Source organism: Schistocerca piceifrons, chromosome 6, assembly GCF_021461385.2.
Source record: "Schistocerca piceifrons isolate TAMUIC-IGC-003096 chromosome 6, iqSchPice1.1, whole genome shotgun sequence".
Lineage (NCBI taxonomy): Eukaryota > Metazoa > Arthropoda > Insecta > Orthoptera > Acrididae > Schistocerca > Schistocerca piceifrons.
The window spans coordinates 165611226-165618592 of record NC_060143.1 but is presented as its reverse complement, the minus strand read 5'-3'; the positions used below and the strand labels follow the sequence as shown (position 1 = coordinate 165618592).

Genomic DNA, 7367 nt, shown 5'->3' with positions numbered 1-7367 from the left:
AGAAATCATCATGATACTTTTTCAATTCCAGGCCATACGTTCTGTGGATACACGTTACGTGTCTTTAATGCAGTGGTTTCCATAGCCGTCTGCATCCTCATACCATTGATCATTGCTGATCCTTCCGCCTTTAGGGGCAGTTTCCCACCCCCAGGACAAGAGAGTGCCTTGAACCTCTGTCTCCTCACCCGGCCTCTTTGACAAGGCCGTTAGCAGAATGATGGTGACTTTTTTGCCGGAAGTGTTCGGTCGCCAAAGCTGATAATTAATTAAAACTCAAGGTGTGCTGGTTTTCCTACCCGGGATCGAGAACATTTTGAGTACTATCAAATACTTTCCCGCTGATATTACTCCTAACACTGTTAGGTGGGAATAAAACTGAAGAGACACGGCATTCAATGCTGTCTAAAACATTTCTCCAAGTTATTTACCCTTTTCACAATTAAAGGTACAACTAATTCATAAACGCCCTGTATTTTACACTCTAGTTCAACAGAGTTAAATGTTTTCCATTACTAAGTTGAGAAACACTGCGAAAAGAATAGTAACAATAAAATTGTCGTCCTGTAGCCGCGTGGTCTCGGGCGCCTTGTCACCGTTCGCGCGGTTCCCCCCTTCGGAGGTTCGAGTTCTCACCCGGGCAAGGCTGTGTGTGTTGCCCTTAGCGAAAGTCAGTTTAAGTTAGATTAAGTAGTGTGTAAGCTTAGGGACCGATGACCTCAGCAGTTTGATCCCACAGGATCTTTCCATAAATTTCAAATTCTTCAGACAGTAAAAATGTAAATCTTGAATGGCTAAACTGAAATAACTGTACACATAAAATACGTATTAACATGAGACGACGATATACATAGTTCAGTGGTAGGCATTCACCGCCGTGCACTATGTGAAAATTATTTTGATCGCATCTTTCAGCAGGCTAACTGTTCATGTCACAAAGTCAGAATCGTGATACAGTGGTTTGAGGAGCATGATAGCGAATTTATGTTGATGCCTTGGCCACAGGGTTCGGCTGATGTAAACAAGCTGGAACACATCTGGGACACTATTTGTGCCAGTTCTTCGCCGACAAGTCACCGGCTCTTAATTTATTTCAACAGCATGAGTCGTGTATAGACATCTGGTTCCACAAAACACTGAAAAGCTACCAAGGACTAGTCCAATCTATGCCACACGGAATCACTGCAGTACTGCCTTACTAATGCGCTACTGTACGGTTTCCGTAATGTTTTGACTCATCAGAGAGTAATTTAGTACGTGAAAGTGGGGAAATTACACGTACCTAAAGCATTTTGAGTATAACCTTCATTCTGTAATACCTAGAGGCTCTAAACTTCTGAGGAGGAGGAGATTAGTGTTTAACGTCCCGTCGACGACGAGGTCATTAGAGACGGAGCGCAAGCTCGGGTGAGGGAAGGATGGGGAAGGAAATCGGCCGTGCCCTTTCAAAGGAACCATCCCGGCATTTGCCTGAAGCGATTTAGGGAAATCAGGGAAAAGCTAAATCAGGATGGCCGGAGACGGGATTGAACCGTCGTCCTCCCGAATGCGAGTCCAGTGTGCTAACCACTGAGCCACCTCGCTCAGTATCTAAATTTCGAATAGCATTAGCTCCACGTATTTATTATAACAAACAATAAAACCATAAATTTACAGCTACATGTTTAAGAAAAAACTGATACTTACGACATCAATGCATTGCTTCATTTTACCCGACATACTGGACAAAATGACGCAGTACGTGGGTTAAACTGGGGCAAGTAATAGTACCAGGTATTTAATTCTACACATCCCACAATACAAAATATATGTACTGAACATTGTGTTTATTAAACAAAAAACTGAAAGCCATAGTTTATAAACATAAAATAGCAAAAATATCAGTTTAATTAACTATGGAATAGACACGGAACAACATTAATACTGTAGATTCCTAGTAAAGTAGGGACAAAAGTGAAGAAGAAGATCCCAGTATGAGCGTATTCAGTAACTGGACTCTTACGTATCTATGAAGAAACTAAACCTTCTTCAGACAGCACTCACAGTTATAGCTTTCAGGACTGTCCCACCCACCACATTTAGAATGACACCAAAAATCAGAAGAAATACAGCGGTAATACTCTTCGCTATCATTGCCGAATTTAATACATACTGCGCACAGACTCTTAGATCTGGTATGTTGTGCTGGATGGTGCTCTGTCTCTCCCATTATGGAGAGCACTGAATGTACCCTCCGTCCAAGAAGATCTCTGTTTTGCGGGTGTACGCCCTCGACATTTGAACAAAGTAACACAGTCTTATAAATATGATGCACTACGTTGTTTAGACTTCCAATGAATATAAATTAGCGTGTCTCATTTAGCTACCTACTTTCATTAACGTCAAACTGAAGTGGGGTAAAATGACGCACTGGCCTCTGTGCGTCAAATTACCCTAATAAGCATGGATCTATAAAACTAGAGTTCATCACTCGCGTTATGCTTAAGAGAAATATTTCTATATAATTGTGTGTATTAATGCGTAAACGTAGGCGTTACAACAGAAGTTTAACAAAATAGGAAATGGCTTAACTTTTAGAAACTAGGGACCAAATATTAGAAGATACAATGACAAAACAGACTCCGGCTTCTCATGCTGACATTTAACGCTTCTCGTGTTATGTATGCTTATTTGTGTATCTGAGCACCAGATGGCGGCATCTATCAGGCAAGACTAGCTCTCACCGTTAATGACATATTGACGTGTCACTTCACCTGCTACCAAATTCCCCTACACTCTCCTCTGTTTGTATAAGCAGCTTTATTACCATTTGCTCATTTGGTCCTGAGGTTTCTTTCAGCCACTAGATGTACCACTACTAGTGTAACATGGTTCTGATTAAGTCATAAGTGCGCCAACTGCCAGTAACAATAAAATCTCTCCGTCTCTGTCTGTATCTCTCTCTCTCTCTCTCTCTCTCTCTCTCAAAGTCCCTGCTCGTGTTCGTCTGTAAACTCTCAGGAACAGCTATAGGGATTTTGATCTCAATTTGACTAATAGATACGCTGATTCACGAGGAAGATTTCTGTATATCCACTCGTTGGTGTTATGATGAATTAAATTTCAGTTGTGAAAACGACGCCAGTGCCTCCTAGCGAACAGCCGCTATAACTTTAAGAAAGGACGGAAGATTGCGGAAATTGGGAAGAGCAATTTAGGGAAATCACGGAAACTAAATGTGGATGGCCGGACGCGGTTTGAACCGTCATTCTCCCGAATGCAAGTCCAGTGTGCTACCAGAACTCGACAGAGATGAGCAGTGACTCGAGAGAGCGAAAAGCGTGACCTGATTTGTATGTGGTGCGATGGTATAGCGGTGAAGCGTTTGCCTAGAATCCAAGGTGCAGTTTCACCAGAAACGAAACTTGGCTCGAATTACACGTTACACTGTCTCTCACCTTTTGCCGTTTGGACACTAATTAGAAAATACAAGTCTCCTAAGTGGCATTTAATTGAATGCAGTAATTTCAGAAGAAATACACAAAAAAGAAAAAAGCATGCGGTCCTACAACCTGCGATTTTCAAATCCTTATGCATAAAGTAAAACGCGGCACAATCCTCAACTTCCAGACAAATATGTGAACACTACTATCTGCATGGTGGGGAAAAAGGTATTACTTGTTTGGACACTTTCAAATTATACGGAAGACTGGGATACGAGTCTTCAATGGCGAGAAAGATATTTAATTCATTTGAAGATCATAAAAACATGAGCACTTTGTTCTTGAATCAGATTCAGAAATTTGTTGAGGATAAATATACAACATTTCGAAATGTTTCTACAGATGGTCGAGGGAAGCATTTCAAAATATGACTATAATCTCCGACAGCGAGTTTCTGCTTCCCTCACTTTCCAATCGCAATTCACCCTCTTCATTCACTGCAAATTTTCTAACAACGACAGGAAGTAACTCAACTCTGAGGTGTCCTAATAAACGTAACCAATGACGAAAAGATAATCATCTCATCATGTGATGTGATATTATTTGGAACAATCAAATACTGTTAGCCAGTAGTTTCCCTACAAACCTCTGAGAACAGTTTGTTAGACAAAAGAATCCACAGTACGTGGTATTTCATTTTCACGCTTCAAGTAAAACAGTTGTCGAAGAACTACTGCAGCAACTTTGTTTCGTTTACATGCAGTGCGTTCTTTCAGTAGGGCAGGATACGACGTGACATTCAACTTTCTGCTTTCCTTTAATTAAACATAGATATTGACATGTATCTATGGTTGCCAACTTTAACTGAAGCCAAAACCGCCAGCTCAAAAGTATATTATTATTATTCTTATTATTATTCATAACGCATTACCAATACGTATATTATAGCTGCTCCAACTAGAGCATGCATTTATTTAACACGATAATCACTGTTAATACTGTGAATCCATCCATTTCTGTGAGCCTCTAGTTTCTTTGCTAGTTATATTTTGAAGTTAAACTTTTTTGACTTCACAGCTGTAACAAGTTCTTTTCCGTTGTCGGATTTGACAAATTTATCAGATTCAACCCATTTCATACGGTAATTGAAATTCACAACTAGTTCGGCTTTCATCATTTCCACTTTCAGTCTGTTTGTTTCATTGCTCCAGGTATTTAGCATCACACTAAAATTCCGCTCTACAAACGCATTGGTCGGTCCCACTGCTCGCGTATGTTGAAGAACTTTCAGCAAATTATGTTCTTTGCATCTTTTAAAAAATGTCACCCATTTGTATGAAATGTTTGAATCTTTGTAGTCCTTAATAAATGGCAAGAAGTCATTCAGTGCACATACTTTAGAAACTAGTTCGTCACTTTCTACGTTGAAACATTCAAAAAGTTTCATTGTTTTCTCTATTATAACGGGCTCTCCAAGAGTTAACTGAGAGCTAAGCTTGAAAATTGAATATTCACTGAAAACCATTTTTCTACATATTTCAGAATCCCAGTTTAGACTTGCTAATCTATTGGTGACAGTTTTTTCAGCTCTTGAAATACCTTGGATCCGAAGAAATTACCCCTTTGTCTATTAACAATTTCTGTACGTAACTTCAGGAATACAGAACATATTCCAGTTATCAATATACAGTCCCTTTCCACTTGTGTTATTGTTGTTTTAAATAAATGCACAACATTGTGGACAAAGTATATGTAAATCTCTGGGAGTGTTACTTCATCGTCGACTTCACTGTCGTTTTCTTGGGCTACAAATGTCCACATACGTTTGGCAGTATTTTCTTCAGCCTGGCTTAGAAAATAGGACTTCAACAATGGCCAATTCTGGATTAAACTATTTACAATAGAGAAAAAAAGAGTTAAAAGCATGTAGGAAAGTGCTTCAGTTGTGAGGAGGACTCTGGCTACTGGAATTCAAATAGTTCTTCAGATCACTCACCTCCTACGCTCTTGAAGGAAACTCAGTACATCCCTTAACCACTAACGATTCAACATCGTATGACAATCCATATTTCGCAGTATTGTGCAGTATATGCATGTCATAGTGTCTTGCAATACAATGTTATATTTCGAACATTTTTTCTACTCCACTAAAACAGATTGTTTTCTCACTTATTTGACGGAACGATTTTCCGCACCATAAAAGCGACTAGTTGCGATCATAAAAAACCAGTATAAATTTGTGACGGCTGAAGTACCAATACCAACTTGAAATAATTTCATATTGTCTTTATTTGAAGCATTACTTGTCAATGAGAATGGAGTTGTACCAACATTTTTTAGAATTTTTTGCAGAGAATGTGAAGCCAATATAATCCCTACCATAGCTTCGGGTTTAGTCGGCCAACAGTACATTTTGGATGTTTCGTATCTTGAAACAAGAAGTGAGATAGAGTACTTTCACAGTCTTGCGAAAGGTAACTAATGATGTTTCACTCCATGATACATTAATATTAGTTTCGATTCTAAGACTTCCTCTTCTTGACTAGTTCCCACTGGCACGAAATACCTTTTAACAGTGATCTTTAACACAATCCGCAACTTATCAATATAAGTCTCGGTACTGGCATGGTGTTTCACCACTTTCACTGAGTCATATTTCACTGTAAGACTTAAACGGCACTTTTTAAAATATTCGGTATTTTCATCTTGTTTCCAAAGCCACCCCAAAAAACCTGTTTCTAGTAGCCATCTGTCATGACACGGCAGTGTTCTTTGTCTGGTGCATTTGAGAAGCTCACAATAATACGCGAATGACATTCGTACACGTATCAATCAGTCACTACACCGCCCTTCTTAAATACTCCTATTTTAAACTAAACACATGCCGCGTGCAGTGCACCTAATACAGCCACAACAACATACTTCGCTACATCAGCCATGAGCAGCACTGGATCTACTTGGCGCGTTCATTTGTACGACAAAGGTATTTTTTTTAAATTGGTAGGTCGTTATTGCAAACATAAATAATAAAACGTAAATGCGGTATTGTCACGGCTTGTTTTGTTTGCTGTTTTTTGCTGCTGTGTAACGTAACAGAGCAGAAGAGCAAATAGACATAAACTTTTATTGTAACTCTGCTTTGTGCCCTGTCTTTCCCAGGTCGTTCTCATTGTAGCGGTCTTCAATTGGCTTTATGGCAATGGACACCGAAGTGCAATAAAACACAAAGCTCTTTGACGTCTTTGACATAGTTTGTCGAACAAATGAATGCGCGCGCTTATACTAAAATACGTTGTAATTCAGAATGAGGTTTTCACTCTGCAGCGGAGTGTGCGCTGATATGAAACTTCCTGGCAGATTAAAACTGTGTGCCCGACCGAGATTCGAACTCGGGACCTTTGCCTTTCGCGGGCAAGTGCTCTACCAACTGAGCTACCGAAGCACGAATCACGCCCGGTACTCACAGCTTTACTTCTGCCAGTACCTCGTCTCCTACCTTCCAAACTTTACAGAAGCTCTCCTGCGAGCTTCTGTAAAGTTTGGAAGGTAGGAGACGAGGTACTGGCAGAAGTAAAGCTGTGAGTAGCGGGCGTGAGTCGTGCTTCGGTAGCTCAGTTGGTAGAGCACTTGCCCGCGAAAGGCAAAGGTCCCGAGTTCGAGTCTCGGTCGGGCACACAGTTTTAATCTGCCAGGAAGTTTCACATTGTAATTCGTTTCGACAAATCCACAACGCTCCCAGCTTTTGACACAATCTGATACAAAATACTGAAACCAAAGAATAATCAAAGTGAAAAGTTTAACTGACTCCATTTTCATTGTTTTAATTCTGTAAAAGTGGTTAATAAATGATATTAATAGATATGAATTTAGCCAAAATTAAGTGCGCCCGAAAACCGAAATTTTTGACCTCCGGTCGGGGCGTTCGACCAGATACAGTAATTTTTA

General features: G+C 39.9%; 1 non-coding gene across 1 annotated transcript; it reads right to left on the bottom strand.

Moving 5' to 3' along the window:
- Window positions 1-6790: 6790 nt before the first annotated feature.
- On the bottom strand, window positions 6791-6865 carry Trnas-cga. The gene has a single exon. It is a non-coding gene; the product is annotated as a tRNA-Ser (tRNA).
- Between the last annotated feature and the right edge of the window lie 502 nt (window positions 6866-7367).